This window comes from Oryctolagus cuniculus, chromosome 10 (assembly GCF_051225735.1).
Source record: "Oryctolagus cuniculus isolate XC-2025 breed Fujian yellow rabbit chromosome 10, ASM5122573v1, whole genome shotgun sequence".
Taxonomy (NCBI): domain Eukaryota; kingdom Metazoa; phylum Chordata; class Mammalia; order Lagomorpha; family Leporidae; genus Oryctolagus; species Oryctolagus cuniculus.
In genome coordinates, this window is record NC_142876.1 from 71,093,216 (window position 1) to 71,112,526 (window position 19,311).

The window sequence follows — 19,311 nt, forward strand, 5'->3', positions numbered from 1 at the left end:
ACCAATTAAACAAAACTATTAAGAGGTACTGCATGGGTCCAGTGCTGTGGCACAGATTAATCCTCAGCCTGCAGAGCTGGCATCTCATATGGAAGCTGGTTCTAGTCCCAGCTGCTCCTCTTCCAATCCAGCTCTCTGCTATGGCCTGGAAAAGCAGTAGAAGATGGTCCATGTACCTGGGACCCTGCACCCGGGACCCTGCACCCATGTGGGAGACCTGGAAGAAGCTCCTGGCTCCTGGCTTAGAATTGGCACAGCTCTGGCCAATGTGGCCATTTGGGGAGTGAACCAGTGTATGGAAGACTTTTCTCTCTGTCTTTCCCTCTCACTGTCTGTAATTCTACCTCTCAAACAAACAAATAAATAAATAAATAAAATCTTTTAAAAAAGGAGATACTGTAGGTTTTAAAAAGATTTTAAAGATGATTTTTAAATAGTTACTGACATACATTTTGCAAAAACCTCATTGCTTTAACAGAGGACCAGATTCTAATTCTACGTAAAAATCTCCAAATTAAGACATTTTCTACATAAGATAAAACATCAAATTTTAGCCCAAGTTACTTATAAGTAGTGTTGAGCTAATTTTCACAGTTTATGAAAACCATGTTTGTTAATGAACCCAAATAGTTCTTCTATAGAATATAAGGTGTTAAGAGTACCAACATTTATATTTAGACACATTCATCTCATTTGCCTTTACCCAATTTACATTTAGCAAGTACACCGGAAGATGCTGGTATTATACCTGAATTAAGGTCAAAATTGCATTTATATGGAATTCTACCCTTTTTATAAAACTCTAGCTGGAAATCAGTGACATTAAACCAGAGATTGCAAAATCTATATTAGGGGCTATAATGATTACTGATTACCTATTGTTGTTTCATTGGGTACTGATTACTCCCTGCTATATCATCAGAAATCTGTTAAAAAATTGCAAAATAAGTTTGGCAAGTTACAAAACAATATTTTTTTTCTTTTTTGACAGGCAGAGTGGACAGTGAGAGAGAGAGACAGAGAGAAAGGTCTTCCTTTACCGTTGGTTCACCCTCTAATGGCCGCTGTGGCCGGCGCACAGCACTGATCCGAAGCCAGGAGCCAGGTGCTTCTCCTGGTCTCCCATGCAGGTGCAGGGCCCAAGGATTTGGGCCATCCTCCACTGTACTCTCGGGCCACAGAAGAGAGCTAGACTGGAAGAGGGGCAACCAGCACAGAATCTGGCGCCCTGACCATGACTAGAACCCAGTGTACTGGTGCTGCAGGCGGAGGATTAGCCTATTGAGCTGCAGCGCCGGCCTACAAAGCAATATTTTTAAAGGCACTGATCTTCCTAGATTCAAAAGATAGAAATTCCTTTGAACCCAATGTCCAGCTACAGCTGAATCAAATTTTCATGCATGAGATTGTTACTTACCAAAGAGATCTTTTCAGATTTTAATTGAATTTGAGTCTAATTTTCCACTGGAGATTGTTTACCATTATGTTAGGTTTAATGGGGGGAGGGCACCCATTAGAGCAGATGGACACCCCTGGTTGAAGAAAGAGATTTTTAAAGAGGAGAATCTGATAGGTGACAGGGAGGGGCAATTAGGGAAAAGGAGATGCGTCTGGAAATAGTGCTTAACCTGGTGAGCCTGCTGGTTTGAGGCCAGTAGTCTTGATCATTACTTCAGATAGACTAGGAGAGGTGTCTCTCAGAGCAATGTTGTCTTTGGAGGGGGACCTTAGAGCTGCGTCTGCCCAGACAGAGGGTGGCCATGTTTGAAGTCAGGCTTGAAGAGCAGAGCTGCTGTTGGGGGAGGTGTTGAACACTGCAAGGACCCAGTACGGAACGCAGAGGATGGGTGGAAGGCTCTTTGGTGAAGTTCACAGGGTATTGTTTTAGCAGTTTGGAATGTCCCAGTGCAGGGCTTTTACTCAGGAGGAGAGAATGGCAGAACGGAGGAGTAGGGTTTAGGAAGAGAGAAAGAGAGCTTTGGTTGTTAACACAGAGCTAATGAACAAAATATTTAGGAAGTAGCCACTGGTGGGGCCAGGAAATCGAGTTTGTAGGAATTGAGGAGACCTGGTGAGGTCAGCTTGACATTCAATAACAAGGCAGGGACAAACCAATCAAAGCTCTGGTTATCCTGTGTGGCTCGCTCATGATGAAACAAAGTGTGGGATAGGTGACTTAGAGCTCAGGAGGATGCAACTGCCACTCCCTTGCAATTCTTAAGGTAAAATTGGAATAGGAGGGGGAGGGGTAAATGTTAGTTTGAGGATAAGGGCCGGGTTGTGACAGCATGGAGACGGGCCTGTTCACAAACTCACCTTTGCTTCTCCCTCAGAAGGGTGTTAGAGAGGATCATAGATAAGGCAGGGGTGTAGACTTTGGACAAGGGCTGGTTCTGAGATAAGGTTGGAATTCTGGGCAGCAGGGGGAAGTACAGTGATCAAGTCATTGAGAACTGGAGCAACAGATGTAGAAGAAAGGGGTTTTGGCTTTTTAGTGAGAGCTTTGGAAGTTAACAGAGCATGAGATAGAGAACACAAGATGTAAAGAGAAGGTTTAGAGCAGAGATAGGAGGAAGTCTGAAGATAGGAGATTTTCTTCCACTTTCAAGTAGATATCCTGAATGGCAGGATCAAAGGTGCCACCAAGTAGCAATTTGGACTTGCTGTCAAGGTAGGAGACAACCGAGAGGAAGGTTGGATGGAACACGGGACAGGGAAGCTCCCATGCTGACCCATGGAGTCAGACTGGTGGCTCTTGGGGAGGGGGTTGAGAGAGAGAAAGAGAGAGAGAGAGAGCAGGTATGGTTTTCATATGGGGTAAGGTAGCTGAGCAGGAGGTCACAACCCACAAGGCCCTACCCCACATAATTCTATCCTATTTGTTTTTCAGAGCACCCCCTTTCCTAGGATGCCCTATTTTCAGCTGGGACCTGGGAAAGGGTCACTGTGTAAAAATGTATATTAAGCCCCATGTGGAATTTTATGGAAGGGCCATAATCTCCCAGGTGAGCACATCACCATCTAAGAGGAGGTGCTGGGGCTGTGGCTGTGGCATACATAGCAGGCTAAGCCTCTGCCTTTGGTGCTAGCATCCCATATACGCACTGGTTTGCATCCCATCTGCTTTTTTTCTGGCCCAGCTCTCAGCTATGGCCTGGGAGAGCCATTAAAGATGGCCCAAGTGCTTGGGCCCCTGCCCCGACATGAGAGACCCAGAAGAAGCTCCTGGCTCCTGGCTTTGGATTGGCCCAGCTCTGGCCATTTCAGCCATTTATGGAGTGAATGAGCAGATTGAAGACCTTTATCTCTGTCTCTCCCTCTCTCTGTAATTCTACCTCTCAAACAAATAAATAAAATCTTAAAAAAAGGAGGTGCTGGGAGGCACTTTCTCTCTTCCTTATGAGACAAGTATAAGAGAAGAGGCGGAGGGGGGTCTGTTATCTCTACTTTTCTTCCCCCAACCCTTCTCTCTCTGTCCCGTGTGTGTACCATCTTACCCTTTAAATGAACTTTATTACTTTGTGCGCCGTATATGTGCCTGTTCTTAAAAGGCAGGGACCTGGATTAATAAAATTAGACCCCAATTTCCCCACATCAGTTTCTTTTCATCAGAGAATCCTTCTTTGACTCCCATCTAAAGAAATACCCTCTCCTTCTACCACCTTCTTCTCCATTTTGTTGTGGTTTTGTGACCATTTTTTTCAGAGCACTTGGCACAACCTGTGGTTACATAGGTATGTTTTGTTTCTTTCTTTCTCTTAGTCACTTTCTTCCAATGGGATGTCACACTCTTTTTTAAAAAAAAATTATTTGAAAGACAGAGTTACTGAGAGAGGTAGAGATAGAGAGATAGAGAGAGGTTCCTATGTTTCTCTACCCAAATGGCCACAATAGCTGGAGCTGGGCAGATCTGAAGCCAAAAGCCAGGAGCTTCTTCTGGGTCTCCCACGTAGGGGCCCAAGGACCTGCGCCATCCTCCACTGCTTTCCCAGGTGCATTAGCAGGGAGTTGGATAGGAAGTGGAGTGGCCGGGACTTGAACCATATGGGATGTGGGCACTGCAGGTCAGGGCTGTAATCTGCTGGGCCACAATGCTGGCCTCTATGTCACGCTTCTTGTAACGCACATCTACAGGTCAGGCTCAGTAAGTATCTGTTGAGTACAAGAATGAGAAAATCAGTGTGTTACAAAGTCACAGAGGGATGCAAGAGGAGGAGCAGAATCAGCTGTTGAAAGAGGTGATTTTGGGCTGGCGCCGCGGCTCACTAGGCTAATCCTCTTATATTTTATTTTTACCAGTGTGGTCCTCTCAGAAGACTGTAAGTCCTCTACTCATCTCTGTTTTCTGGGTCTCAGGCATGCATGCTGACAGCAGATGTGCTAGCTGTTTGCTAAGTGACTGGCTGGCTGCAGACTACCTGTGATGTATCTGACACCTGAGAGCTCGTGTTAGATGATGTCATGTGGGCCTCTTCCCCAGAAGAGTGCTTTTCCTCTTCCGCTGCATTCACCAGAGTGTTTTAACCACAGAACTAAGTCTGAATGCACTGCGTACCCTCAATGCACATGCACTAGTTTTGATCCACATTACACATATTTTAAAATAATCAATAATTATTTAAACTTAACAAAGATTTAGAAAATAATGATGGCTTAAAATTGTCTATTCTTTGTTGCCTGTCCTGTTATATTAAAGTGTTCATGAAATTATTTTACAAAAAAATCAGATTTACGTTTTAAATTTATACTCTTAGTTTCCTATCTGGAATGCACAGAACTTGGAAATCATAACTTCATCTTTTTTTTAAATTTTATTTTATTTTTTATTTTTTTTTGACAAGCAGAGTGGACAGTGAGAGAGAGAGAGAGAGAGAGAAAGGTCTTCATTTTTGCCGTTGGTTCACTCTCCAATGGCTGCCGCGGCGGGCGCACTGCAGCCAGCACACCGCGCTGATCCGATGGCAGGAGCCAGGTGCTTCTCCTGGTCTCCCATGGGGTGCAGGGCCCAAGTACTTGGGCCATCCTCCACTGCACTCCCTGGCCACAGCAGAGAGTTGGCCTGGAAGAGGGGCAACCGGGACAGAATCCGGCGCCCCAACCGGGACTAGAACCCTGTGTGCCGGCACCGCAAGGTGGAGGATTAGCCTATTGAGCCACGGTGCCGGCCAATCATCACTTAATCTTAACAATAAATAGGAAACTGAACACAGTTAACAATCAACAACTCTTCTTGGACGCAGAGGTTACAGAAAACCTGCTACTCCTGACACTGGAGAGGCAGGTAGGCAGTTAATGAAAATAGCAACTTCCTGGAGCAGGAACCTTGGTGGGAACAAGTACAAAGGTAGGGAGACCTAAACTGTCTTCAGTGCAGACAAGTTTGAAGGTTAAAATCCTCCAGGAGGGGCCGGCGCCGCGGCTCACTAGGCTAATCCTCCGCCTAGCGGCGCCGGCACACCGGGTTCTAGTCCCGGTCGGGGCGCCGGATTCTGTCCCGGTTGCCCCTCTTCCAGGCCAGCTCTCTGCTGTGGCCAGCGAGTGCAGTGGAGGATGGCCCAGGTGCTTGGGCCCTGCACCCCATGGGAGACCAGGAAAAGCACTTGGCTCCTGGCTCCTGCCATCGGATCAGCGCGGTGCGCCGGCCGCAGCACACCGGCCGCGGCGGCCATTGGAGAGTGAACCAACGGCAAAGGAAGACCTTTCTCTCTGTCTCTCTCTCTCACTGTCCACTCTGCCTGTCAAAAAAAAAAAAAAAATCCTCCAGGAGGATGCAGTTGTAAGAGCACCTCCAATCTATTGTGGGTTCACCTTCCAGGGCTTGACTAGATCTTGAGCTGATGATAGACTAATTCTTCAGGCCTCCAGCAGGGGGAGAGGAAAAACAATCATTTTGAAATCCACCAGAGCTTCTGTGCTTCAGGAGACCTGTTTTGCCAGAAGATGATCTGATGGGTTTTATCAGAGCCGAGAAGGACTGGTGAAGTCCACGTCCAGGGGCACTGGCTCCCCAAAGACTGAAGCCCTATTCACAGGATCACAGAATGCTTCTCCACCTTTCAATAACAAAAGTTGAAAGGCATAATGAAAGGTGAAAAACACAGTTTGGAGAGACAGAGAAAGCATCAGAACCACACCCAGATATGGGAGGGATGTTGGAATTATCAGACTGTAATCTGCTGTACACATTTGAGACTAGTTTTTATTCCTTGTGAAGTTGATATACTATTTCGTTACACATGTCTGTATTTATGTGTGTGGAGCTACTGGCTTGTTGTGTCCATGCAGGTGGAGAGTTGGTGCCCAGAGATTGGACAGCCTAATGCTCCCTTCCCTCCCACCCTGACCTGGTCTGCAGATGCTGGCCCTATCCTGAGGGGCACCTGTCCCTCTCTAACCCCTCCCCACACTTTTTCTAACTCTTTGAAACAGTCTGTGTGAAGGTGAAAGTGAAATTCAGTAATAAACTGTGTTTGACTCAGTGAAAAAAACATTACCATTTACATTAACAACCTCAATGAAATACTTAAGTATAAATCTAAAAAAACATGTACAAGGTTTGTTTGAAGAAAATTATAAAACTCTGATGAAAGAGATTTTTAAAACTTAAATAAGTGGAGAGATATCCCATGATCATGCGTAAGAAGACTCAATATTGTCAAGACGTCGGTTCTTTCTAACTTGATTGATACATTCAGTGCCCAATCAGATTCTCAGCAAATTTCATTGATACTGATGAATTTATTTTAAAGTTTATGTGAAAATAAAAGACTCAGAGTACCCAACACAATATTAAGAACAAAATTGGAAGACTAACATTATCCAACTTCAAGACTTACTATAAAGCCACAGTAATTAAGACAGTGTGGTGCTGGAAACAAAACAAACCGGTCAATGAAACAAAACAAAGAGCTCAGAAAACGACCCACATAAATATGGTTGACTGATCTTTGACAAAGGAGCAGAGACGATATCATGGAGAAACAATGGTCTTTTTAAAAGAGTTAGTGCTGGAACAAGTGGACAACCACATGCTGAAAAATAAATCTAGAAACAGACGTCACACTCTTCACAAAAATTAAGTCAGAATGGATCCTATATGTGGATATAAAATACAAAACTATAAAATTCCTAGAAGATAATGGAGATGATCTTGGGAACAGTATGATAATGACTTTTTAAATATGCATAATCCATGAAAAGATAACTGATAAGTTAGGTTTCATTAAAATTTCAAACATCTGCTCTAACAAAGACAAGGCTAAGTGACTGGGAAGACACCCATGGATAGGGAGAAAATATCTATAAAAGATAAAGAACTATCCAAAAATAGACTAAGAACTCTTAAAACAATAAGAAATTATCAACTCAATTAAAAATTCTCAAGACAACAGAGATCTCACCAAAGATATGCAGGTATCAAGAATACAAAAATATGCATAGGGGAATGGCTATAATCCACAATTGCACATTATATATGTCATCAAAAACTATAAGACTATAAGGCTCCATATATGAAAAATTATAAGGAAATGGAAATGCTAAGTACCTTTTTACAATCAGTACATGCTATATACATGTGTTGAAATATCACACAGTATTTCACAAATACATACAACTATTACATGTTAACCAAAAATAAATAAAAATATATTCAACACTGTAAGTCTTATAGAGTTGCTAATTAAAATAAGATAAAGGGACCCATGCAAGCCCCTGGCTCCTGGCTTCAGATTAACATAGCTCTGGCAGTTGCGGCCAACGGGGAGTGAACCAGAAGATGGAAGGCCTCTCTCTCTCTCTCTCTCTCTCTCTCTCTGCCTCTCCTTCTTTCTGTGTGGCTCTGACTTTTGAATAAATAAATAAATCTTTAAAAAAAGATACAACTCATACTTATTAGCATAGTCAAAATCCAAAGCACTGACAAAATAAGCTCTGTTGAGTAGAACTCTGATGGGGTGCAGCTACTATGGAGCAGAATGCAGCAGGTTTTTTTTTTTTTTTTTAACTAAACTGAACATAATAAACTAAAAACTTATTTCCTCATTAAAACCTACACATAAATGTTGATAGCAGATTTATTCATAATTGCTAATACTGTGAGCAACCAAAATGTACATCAAGACATTTGGAGATTAATCAGATGCTAAAAGGAAATGACCTATCAGCTGGCGCCACGGCTCAATAGGCTAATCCTCCGCCTTGCGGCGCCGGCACACCGGGTTCTAGTCCTAGTTGGGGCGCCAGATTCTGTCCCGGTTGCCCCTCTTCCAGGCCAGCTCTCTGCTGTGTCCGGGAGTGCAGTGGAGGATGGCCCAAGTGCTTGGGTCCTACACCTCTTGGGAAACCAGGAGAAGCACCTGGCTCCTGCCTTTGGATCAGCGCAGTGCACTGGCCGCAGTGCGCCGGCCGCGGCAGCCGTTGGAGGGTGAACCAACAGCAAAGGAAGACCTTTCTCTCTGTCTCTCTCTCTCTCTCTCTCTCTCTCACTGTCCACTCTGCCTGTCAGGAAATGACCTATCAAGACCTTGTGGGGAGTCCATGGAATATCACCCTAAAATATGGCACCTTGCTTTGATGATTCTTGTAAATTAGAAGCAGATGCTGGATAAAGTTTTAGCTGAAATCTCCTTATTCACCTAGCTACTGAGTCAGCCACAGAAGGACACAATTCTTTTTCATCTTTGGCCTCAAAATTCACTAACCAAGGACCTTTGAACTCTTATCACAGAAGAGGATACTGAAAATCAGTGAAACTATTCCAGGTGATGCTGCGATGGTGGGTGCCTGTCACCATACACTTGTAAAAACCCATAGATGTACAACACCACGAGTGGACCCTAATGCAGCTTAGAACTTGGGGTGATAATGATCTTTCAGTGCAGGTTCATTGATTATAACAAACATACTGCTATGATAAAGGAAGTTGTCTTCGGAGTAGGCTGTGTGTGGGACAAGTGGTACATGGGAACTCTATAATTTCACTCACTTAATGCTGTGGATCTCAAATTGCATTAAAATAGTACATTTTTTACTTCAAAATAAATTTATGTATATATGAAGTTTTAAATATAAAGTTTTGTGTATGTAAAGTTATAAATATATGTAACTATACATACATATATATCACATTGACATTAGATACCTTTATTATTTGATGAATGTTTTATAGACCTGTAACATCTAATTGTAAATTTAGAAACTCTCTGTCACAGAAAAAAGAACCAAATTGTTATGCTGCATGCAAGGCAATGTTGCCACAGTATAATTTTGTTGGAAAAATTAGAAAGTGGAGATGTTACATTTTGTGTTCATTGGTAACTTCAGGTTCACGAAAATGAAATGATGCAAATATAGTGGAACCTTCAGGAAACAATGGATAGTCTTTCCTTAGGGTATATTTATTACCTATGAATGTTACTGAAATCTAACTTTCAATCTTGTACCTTTTTGGGATTTTCATCATGGATCTTGTTTCCAAACGCTGAAGATGACCTTAAGATCAACGCCAAGCTGTCCTTATCACAGTACTGAATAGTCACAAGCCATGCAACTATACCTCTGCTGGACTTGAAACTGAGCCTTGCTTCTTATGGTTAATTAACTCCCTCAGAAAATTTGTCATGAAAGCTCTTAATAATTTTCTTTCTTATATTTCTCATAATATACCAAAAAAATCCAGCACCTTTCTAACAGCTAGACATTAATATAGTTAAAGGCTGACTACAAATAATGCCTTGTTGATAGAGTATCTTTCCTGAAGAACAAAATGCTCTTAAACAATTGTTCTGTGGAATTAGAATTGTATCAATTGTGCACCCAAGTTCAGGTGAAGCTGGCCCTTCTTGCTCTTTATTATAGACATTATTAGAAAGACACTGCATCATTTAATGTGCTTCTTGCTGGAAACAGAAAGCACATGTTCTTCCATCACACCAAGAAAGTGTTTTTTCGCTTCTTCTCTGACAGAAAAGATGCAGTGGCTGTAGTTGCCTGCTATTTCTGTTGTGCCTACCCCACAGGGTTTGCCTTCTTCTACACCGACTTAGCCAAAGCTCTTGGCCATGTGACCCATTTCCCTCCTTTGGTGCAGGGAGGTCTCCACATGGGACTTACCTTCGGGCAGGGGGCTCGTTGCTGGCACTGGGCTGGATTGAGGGTGCAGGGCTGCCCCACGGGTGCAGGACTGGTCCCAAAGGTGGCCTTCGGGTAGGGCTGGCTCTGGCTGATTTTTTTTTTATTGATCCCAGACTGTTTCCACCTTGATGAAGAAGAGAATTCAGCATTTCATTAGCAATGTGTGCACATTTAGTATCCTGGTGTGACAAGATAATACACATGCTTTCTTATTCCAAAAAGGATTTGTAAAATTTAAAGATATAGTCAGGTCTAGAAGGAAAGTGTGGACAAAAGCCTGCAAATGTGTTTTCCCTCACTTCCTCAGAGGAGATTTTCTAGACTTTCTTAGTGAAGTGAAATGCTTCCTAGAAAGGAGATTGCCTTGCTGTAGCCTCCATCTAAATAATCTTAAATAGCCACTATTGTGCCTCCGTTTTGATATCACACGTTCCTCTCAAAGGAGAGTTGGAAATACTGTTTTCAGAAAATCTCAGGAACATGATTTTTTCACTACTCTTTTAAAAATGCCATTAAAGAGGCCAGTTGCAGAGATTTCTTATTTCCAGAACCAAAGTTAGACAAGAGAGGATGGGAAGACAGAAAAATATTTTAAGCAGTATAGGACACAGCCTAAATTCACAATATGCATTTCTAGCTCCAATCGTGATAGTATATTACTTCAGATTTCTGTAGCAAATTTTCTACTTAAGTTTCAGAAGAAATATAGAGCTTACCAAAAATAAAATATCATTTATTAGTATTTTATTTCTGAATGAGCAATTTGCTGAGATTAAAATCTTTTCTTCCTAGAAACACTTTACTAGTAGAACTATTAAGGAAAGGGTTTTGGTTCAGAATACAAATAACACATCCTATTTAAAAGTAGATTTGAAAGTAATATCTGTTCTTTCTTACCAATCAAAATTACATGCATGGAAGGTAAAAACCCATCAATTTTTAAAACACCTTATTATAGGCCTTTTCCTCTTAAATATAAATGGGAGTTCCTATTAATTCCTTGTGGAGCCATCTATCAAATGACAGTGGTCACAGGAATAGCCTATGGGAACAGGTTTTTCCACAGAATGCAATCTCCATGTTACTCTGGAAACATTGGTGATGACAAACTGTTTTACAGAGTTCTCATGGGCTGGTGCTTCTTACACAAATGACTTTCTCTTTGACTAAACTTTATACTCTTATTTTAGGCAGTTTAGTGAGGTTTTTAAAAATCACTTTTGCAAGAGCTCCCACCTGTCACCATGGACAAGCATCAGGTCTCTTCCTCTGGGTCACATCCTCCCTTGTCCTTCATGTAAGTCCCACTCTTGTTATTTTTGACCTTGAACTCCTTTGTGCTGCAGATTTACCCATGGAGGAGGCCTCATTAAGTGGAGAGGCTGTAAAATAGCTGGAGTACTTTAGAGTATTTTTTGATTTTTGTATTCTGTAAATTTATTTTCAGAGTAAAAATTTTGGTAAAAATGGTGAGGAATTGTTTCTGTTATGGAGATTCTCATCAGAATGCTACTGTGCTGATAGTTCAATGCTTTAAATTATTTTGTAAACATCTCTGTATTTGTTAGACTTTAATGCTGAAGATATAGCACTTACTAGTATGCAATGGATTCTGGTCGATGGTTGGCAAAATGGCTCCCTACACACAAATCCCATTGCCAGATTAATTTATAGCTTCGAAGAATGGGCCCCATCTTCCCACCATCTGAATCTCGGTGAATCTCCTGACATTTACTTTGGCAGATTGCAGTGGTATAGTAGGACACCCTCCAGAGGCCTTTGAAGCTGCTTCTCTAACCATTTTAGGGTCTTGCCCTCAGCTGGCCAACTGATGGATAAGAAACACTGGGCCCAGTCATTCTAGTGCTCCACCTGACCACCAGCCAATTCCCTGAATGAGCCCCCACTTAACAGTTTACATAGGGAGTTCAGATGAGGCCAGAAGAACCAATGGGCTGAGTGGTTTGAATCCTCTTTTTTGAGATGGTTGGTTGCACAGCAGTGGCAAACTCTTCATTTTAAGATTCGATGATTTTTTTACAGTCCTTGTCTCTACTGATGAAGAACAGTGTTTATTTCCCTCATATTGTTTGTTGAACTTTTTACTTAGTGTAGGGTTAATCTTACGAGTATAAAGTAAACTGAAAATAGATCTTTGTGAAAGTTAGCAGTGGGAATAGTAGAGAAAGGAGAAAGAAGGGTGGGAGAGTGGGCAGGAGGGAAAGTAGAGTGAGAAGAATTACTGTGTTCATAAATCTGTATATATGAAATACATGAAACTTGTATACTTTAAATAAAAAAAAAGAAATTGGCCTCTCAAAGTGGGGTGCTGTCATAACCAGGACCAAAACTATGTATAGTTAGGTTTAGAACCAGGTCATAGTCTAACAATGAAAAAATAGTGAGGAAACTGTTAACAGAAACTGAGAAAATGACAAGCAAACTGTCAATAAGAGCTGGGAAAACAAAATAGAAACTGGTATTGTGCAAGAAAAAAATGGTGACCAATTATGCAACAGCAAAGCAACTATGGCTAATGTAATTGGACTAAAAACAGATGTAAAATATTTCTGATAAGGTTTTGAATTTGGCCAAATAGATCTTCAGGATGCAAATAAAACTCTTTCTCATCTCCAGTCTCTTAGTCTAGTGAAAAAAAAAAAAATAAAGTCAAAATAAAAATAAGATGGGATCCGAGGAGGGAGCTCTGCTCAAGGGCTCAAGGGTGTGGCTTTAAGACTGTCTGGTACTGTTGTAGGAATGTATCCTTCAGTTTGTATTCCTAGTTCTTGCCTGGTGTGAGATAAGCATTCAAAGCAGACACTCAAGTAAGGTGCATAGATGAGAGCAGGATTCATCTGAAGTGGGGGAGTGAGCATATGTTCAGGTATGAGGGAGGTCAACCCCACAAGGACAGAGACTCACCATGGGAGGGCCAGCGAGCTGCCCAGGAAGAGAATGCAGGAGAAAGCCAAGAGAAGGGAGATCAGAGAGGGTCATTCCCATGCTCAGTGGTCCTTTTTACAGGCAGGGAGTGGTACCTTAAGGGAACACACACAAGGTGTGGAGTTTGGGCAGGGTTTAGTGTCCGTGATGTTTTCTGGGAGCTTTCTGGTGTCTCTATGTGAAGCTCAGCTTACACATGCTCATAATGGCATCCCTTCTTCCCAGTGTTGGAGGGGAGTCAGCTGCATCATGGCAAAGTGAGCACTTTGGATTAGCATGTTAGGGGTTGGAGTTAAAGCACAGGGCTATAGAAATTGTGGGAAAATCTTCCAGCTTATTTTCCCCTAACTCCCTGCCTATTCTGGGTCTCATATCAGTTAGTTCTAGTAGAATTAAATGGTGTTCCCAGCAGACTCATAGAATGGCAGATGTCCTAAACAGCACTCTGGCCTCAGAATCAGCCTTTAAGGCATACAGATCCGGCTGAAAAGCCCATGAGAGTATTTCAGGCATGGAAAGCCAAGAGACCCTGGAAAAAAAATGACCTAAATGAAAGATCTCTGTGAGATCCCAGTGGAAAGAACAGGTCATCAAAGAAGGAGGTACCTTTCTCTGAAGGGAGGAGAGAACTTCCACTTTGACTATGACCTTGTCTAAATATGATCAGAGTTGGCAAACTCAAAAGGCCTCCATAACCTTGGCAACTCATGACAAGAGTCTAGGGTGATTACTGACACCATAAACAAGAGTGTCAATTTGTTAATCAACAACAGGAGTCACTGTGCACTTACTCCTCATGTAGGATCTCTGTCCTTAATGTGCTGCACATTGTGATTTAATGCTATAACTAGTACTCAAACAGTATTTTACGCTTTGTGTTTCTGTGTGGGTACAAACTGTTGAAAGCTTTACTTAATATATGCTAAACTGATCTTCTGTATATAAAGATAATTGAAAATGAATCTTGATGTGAATGGAAGGGGAGAGGGGCGGGAGAGGGGAGGGTTGCAAATGGGAGGGAAGTTACAAGCGGGAAAAAGCATTGTAATCCCTAAGCTGTACTTTGGAAATTTATATTCATTAAATAAAAGTTAAAAAAATAATTAAATTACGTTCCTAGAAGACTACCTAAGATTGACTGAAGGCATCTAAGAAATTTAAGTGCATCTTCAGTAATATGTCTGACATACTCGAGGTGGCTATGATTAAACCAGAGTAGGATACCTCACATATAATGAACTATCCTTGCCAATACCCTTATAACAAGTATGATCAAGCTAGCTAAAATTCAGGAGTAAATTATTTATATATTTCTAAAATTTATGCATTAATATTCAAAGTACACTGATATAAAAGCTAGAATTTTATCTTCTCTGTTAAAATGAGGTTTTCATGGAATATTGGTCTGCCATGAATAGGAAATAATGAAAGTTTTTCTTTATCTTTAGCTAAGCAGCCTAAGAAACAAAGATTCTGTTTCATCAAGATAATTCCTTGTGCTTCATGTTGTCTTTTTCAAGCGTTTAATTACTTAAAAAAACTGAGTCTTCTCAATTATGTTTTTTCTACAGCTATGTAAATTTTTGTATTTGCTTTTGAAGTCTTAATATTCACTCTGTTTTAATGAATTACTATTATTACACGGTGTTCTATAAGCCTATGTTGATCAAATGTTTTAAACTTTTGATTTTGTTTTTTTACACACTTGCCAAAATCAAATTCTAAATTTCATCTTTCTCTTGACCTCAAACTAACTGTGATTTTCTAGTTGGGCTCCTAGAAGCCTGGCAGGATATGTTTCTTTCCTTGTGAAAGATATATTAAATTCATTAGACTTATTTTAAGGCATTGTCAAATGAGAAATGAAGCTCAACTTTCTTTAAGTGATATTTATGGATATATTATTGATACACATGTTCTAAAATTATATCAACTTCCTAGAAATCTAATATGTTGTCAATAATAATTTTGATTATGTTCAAATGTTGAATGTCATAGAAACAATCAAATTGTTTTGTCAATTGCTGTTCATGATGAATTTCCAACAGATTTTTTTAAAGATTTATTTATTTATTTTAAAGTCAAAGTTACACAGAGAGGAGAGCCAGAGAGAGAGAGAGGTCTTCCATCCGATGGTTCACCCCCTAATTGGCAACAATGGCTGGAGTTTTGCTGATCTGAAGCCAGGAGCCAGGAGTTTCTTCCACGTCTCCCACATGGGTTCAGGAGCCCAAGGAATTGGGATATCTTCTACTGCTTTCCCAGGCCATAGCAGAGAGCTGGATGGAAAGTACAGCAGCCTAAGCCAGTGCTGTGGCTCACTAGGCTAATCCTCCGCCTTGCAGCGCCAGCACCCCGGGTTCTAGTCCCGGTCGGGGCGCCAGATTCTATCCCGGTTGCTCTTCTTCCAGTCCACCTCTCTGCTGTGGCCTAGGAGGGCAGTGGAAGATGGCCCAAGTCCTTGGGCCCTGCACCCGCATGGGAGACCAGGAGGAAGCACCTGGCTCCTGGCTTCGGATTGGTGTAGCTCCGGCCATGGCGGCCATTTGGGGAGTGAACCAATGGAAGGAAGACCTTTCTCTCTCTCTCTCTCTCTCTCTCTCTCTCTCTCTCACTGTCTAACTCTGTCAAATAAAAAAAAAAAAGAAGATATAAATCCAAGGTTAAATATAAATTCAGGGAATGCCTAAATGTCTTTAAACCTTTCTGAGTCTTCAAATGTCCCATTATTCAAAGCTTTGTCCTTGGGACAGGCATTTGGCGAAGCAATTAAGATTCCACTTTGGACACTCACATCCTATATCAAAGATGTAAGTTCGCCGGCGCCGTGGCTCAATAGGCTAATCCTCCGCCTAGCGGCGCCGGCACACCGGGTTCTAGTCCCGGTCGGGGCGCCAGATTCTGTCCCGGTTGCCCCTCTTCCAGGCCAGCTCTCTGCTATGGCCAGGGAGTGCAGTGGAGGATGGCCCAGGTGCTTGGGCCCTGCACCCCATGGGAGACCAGGAAAAGCACCTGGATCCTGGCTCCTGCCATCGGATCAGCGCGGTGTGCCGGCTGCAGCGGCGGCCACTGGAGGGTGAACCAACGGCAAAGGAAGACCTTTCTCTCTCTGTCTCTCTCACTGTCCACTCTGCCTGTCAAAAAAAAAAAAAAAAAAAAAAAAAAAAAAGATGTAAGTTCAAGTCCTGGCCCTGCTTCCAATTCCAGTTGCTTGCTAATGTGCACCATAGGAGGGCAGTTGATAGCCCAAGTACTTATCCCTGCTGTCTCTGAGGGAGACCTGGATTGAGCTCCTGCCTTCTGGATTTGGGCTAGCAGAGCCCCAGGTGTCATATGCATTTAGGGATTGAACCAGCATGTGGAAGATCTCCTTTTCTTGTCTTTGTTACTGTGTGTGTATGTGTGTGTGTGTGTGTCTTTAAAAAAATTATAAAAAAAGACCCTATTCACTCCATGATTCATCACGGAAGAGATAAAATAATCCATATTCTCAAAAATTATTCTTGTGACTATTCTAAAATTGCTAAAATTGGGCAGGCATTTGGTATAGCAGTTAAGATGCTTGTAAGGACACCCATATCTCCCATCAGAGTGCCTGAGTTCATTCCTTGCTCTGTTCCCTGCTCTCACTTCCTGCTAATAATGTACCCTTGGATATAACAGATGAAGACTCAAGTACTTGGGTCCCTGGTGCCCACATGGGAGCTCCTGGCTCTTGGCTTTGGCCTGGCCCAGCCCTAGCTCTTGTGGGCACTTGGAGAATGCACAAACGGATAGGAGCTCTGTCTCTCTCTATTTTTAAGAGAAATTAATAAATCAAAACTTAAAATGAATAAATAAAATGGTTAAAGTGGTTTATGGCCAACATTTAGTTTGTCAAACTGTAATCTTGGGGGATTGATCAAAACTTCAGGCTTTGCTACATAAAGGGCCACTAGAATACTTGTAGAGGGATTTCTCTCAATTGCTATTTGCTTTTCTTTTTTTCAAAAGTTTATTTACTTGAAGGCCAGAGTTACAGAGAGAGAGAGAGAGAGAGAGAGAAAAGAAGAGAGAGAGAGAGAGGGATCTTCCATCCACTGGCTCACTACCCAAAAGGATACAATGACTGCTGGGCCAAGTGGAAGCCAGGAGCCAGGAGCTTCTTCCTAGTCTCCCACCTGAGTAGAGGGAGCCAAGACTTGGATCATCCTCTGCTGCTTTCCCAGGTGCATTAGCAGGAAGCTGGATTGGAGGTGGAGTACCAGGACACAAATTGACACCCATGTAGGCTGTGGCTTTTATCCTCTGTGCCATCATGCCAGTCCCGTAACTGCTATTTTCAAAGCATGTTTTCTGGTGGCCTCTAAGTTTTCCTTTCCCAAACAAGAACATTGCAGTTAAAAGGTAATTAGAACATTTTATATGTTTCCTCCAGGGATATCCTTGGAGAAATCACCAGTGGTAAAGGTACTCATTTTACCGGGCAAATGGTGAAATAGTTAAAATATTATAAATAAAATACCTTTAGTCAACAATAACCACATCAACTGGTGTGTTTGGTGTGGCAGATTGATTCAATCAGATATGTTTCTACTGAAAAACTTAAGTTGACCCCTTATAAAATAGTCACTAGAAGGCCTATGCCTATAGTAATAGAATCTCATGTATTTTCCACTCTTCTAAATTCTGGAAAGACTAACTCATGCAAGACTGGTACATTATGCCAAAGTGTGTTGTGTGAGATCAGATGAGATTGGAAAGTTCAGGATGGTATGGCCGTGGATCAATGTGTGTTTCCACAAGATGTCTTAGTCTGTTTTCTATTCGTATAAAACTGAATTCCATAGTATTAGTATTTTTTAAAGATTTTATTTATTTATTTGAGAGGTGGAGCTACAGAGAGAGTGAGAGACAGAGAGAGAGATCTCTTCCATTCGCTGGTTCACTCCCCAAATGGCCACATTGGCCAGAGGTAGGCCAATCCAAAGCCGAGATCCAGGATCCTCCTTTGGGTCTCCCACGTTGGTACAGGGGCCCAAGTACTTGGGCCATCCTCTACTGCTTTTCCAGGCCATAGCAGAGAGCTGGATTGGAAGAGGAGCAGTTGGTACAGGAACCAGTACCCATATCAAATTCCATTGTCACGGGCAGAGGCTTAGACCACTACGCCGCAGCGCCAGCCCCAGGCTAAGTTTTTTTTTTCATTTATTTTTTATTTTTTCCCAAAGAAACCTTTTATCTAAGGAATACAAGCTTCATGTATTTCATAAGTACAACTTTAAAAATACAGTGATTCTTCCCACCATACCTGCCCTCCCACCCACACTCCTTCCATGCCCAGTCCCATTCTCCACTAAGATCCATTTTCAATTAACTTTATACACAGAAGACTAACTCTACACTAAGTACAGAGTTCGACAATCTGCATGAAAAAAAATCTGAAAACACTGTTCCACAACAGTTGAGACAAGGGCTGTTTAAAGTCATTGCATCTCAAAGTTCCTTTCACTTCTTTTTTGTGGAAATTTAATTAAAGAAGCACCCAAGAATAATACATCTTTTGCAAGCACTTAGACATAATTATAACTTGTGAGACATAAGAATATCCTCCACTTAATACACTGAAAGAAAGTAAGTCCTTGAGAATGAGTTTTATCATTAATTAAGGAAGGACCTAAGAAAACAAGCAATGGAGTTGGACACTTAGGCATAACTAAAACTTACTAGACATAAGAATATGAGAGTTAACAGTAAAACTTGTTCTAAGTCTTTTTTTAAAAATAAGATTTATTTATTTATTTGAAATTCAGAGTTACACAGAGAGGAGAGGCAGAGAGAGAGAAGTTTTCCATCTGTGGGTTCACTCCCTAATAGGCTGCAATGGCTGGAGCTGCGCCAATCTGAAGCCAGGAGCTTCTTTCAGATCTCCCACATGCTGCAGGGGCCCAAGGACTTGGGCCATCTCCTAATGCTTTCCCATCCCATAGCAGAGAGCTGCATCGGAAGTGGAGCAGCCGGGACTCGAACCAGTGCCCATATGGGATGCTGACACTGCAGGCGGCAGCTTTACCTGTTATGCCACAGTGCCAACCCCCAGAGTAAGTTTATTAAAAGAGGTTTATTTGATTTTATTTATTTGGGAGGAGGCAAGATGGCGGAATAGGAAGGGAGCACACTGATAGTCCGGGGAGAGATAGTTTAATAAAAGTGGAGATACTGCAGGTTCAAGGAAGAGTAGGGGAGGAAACA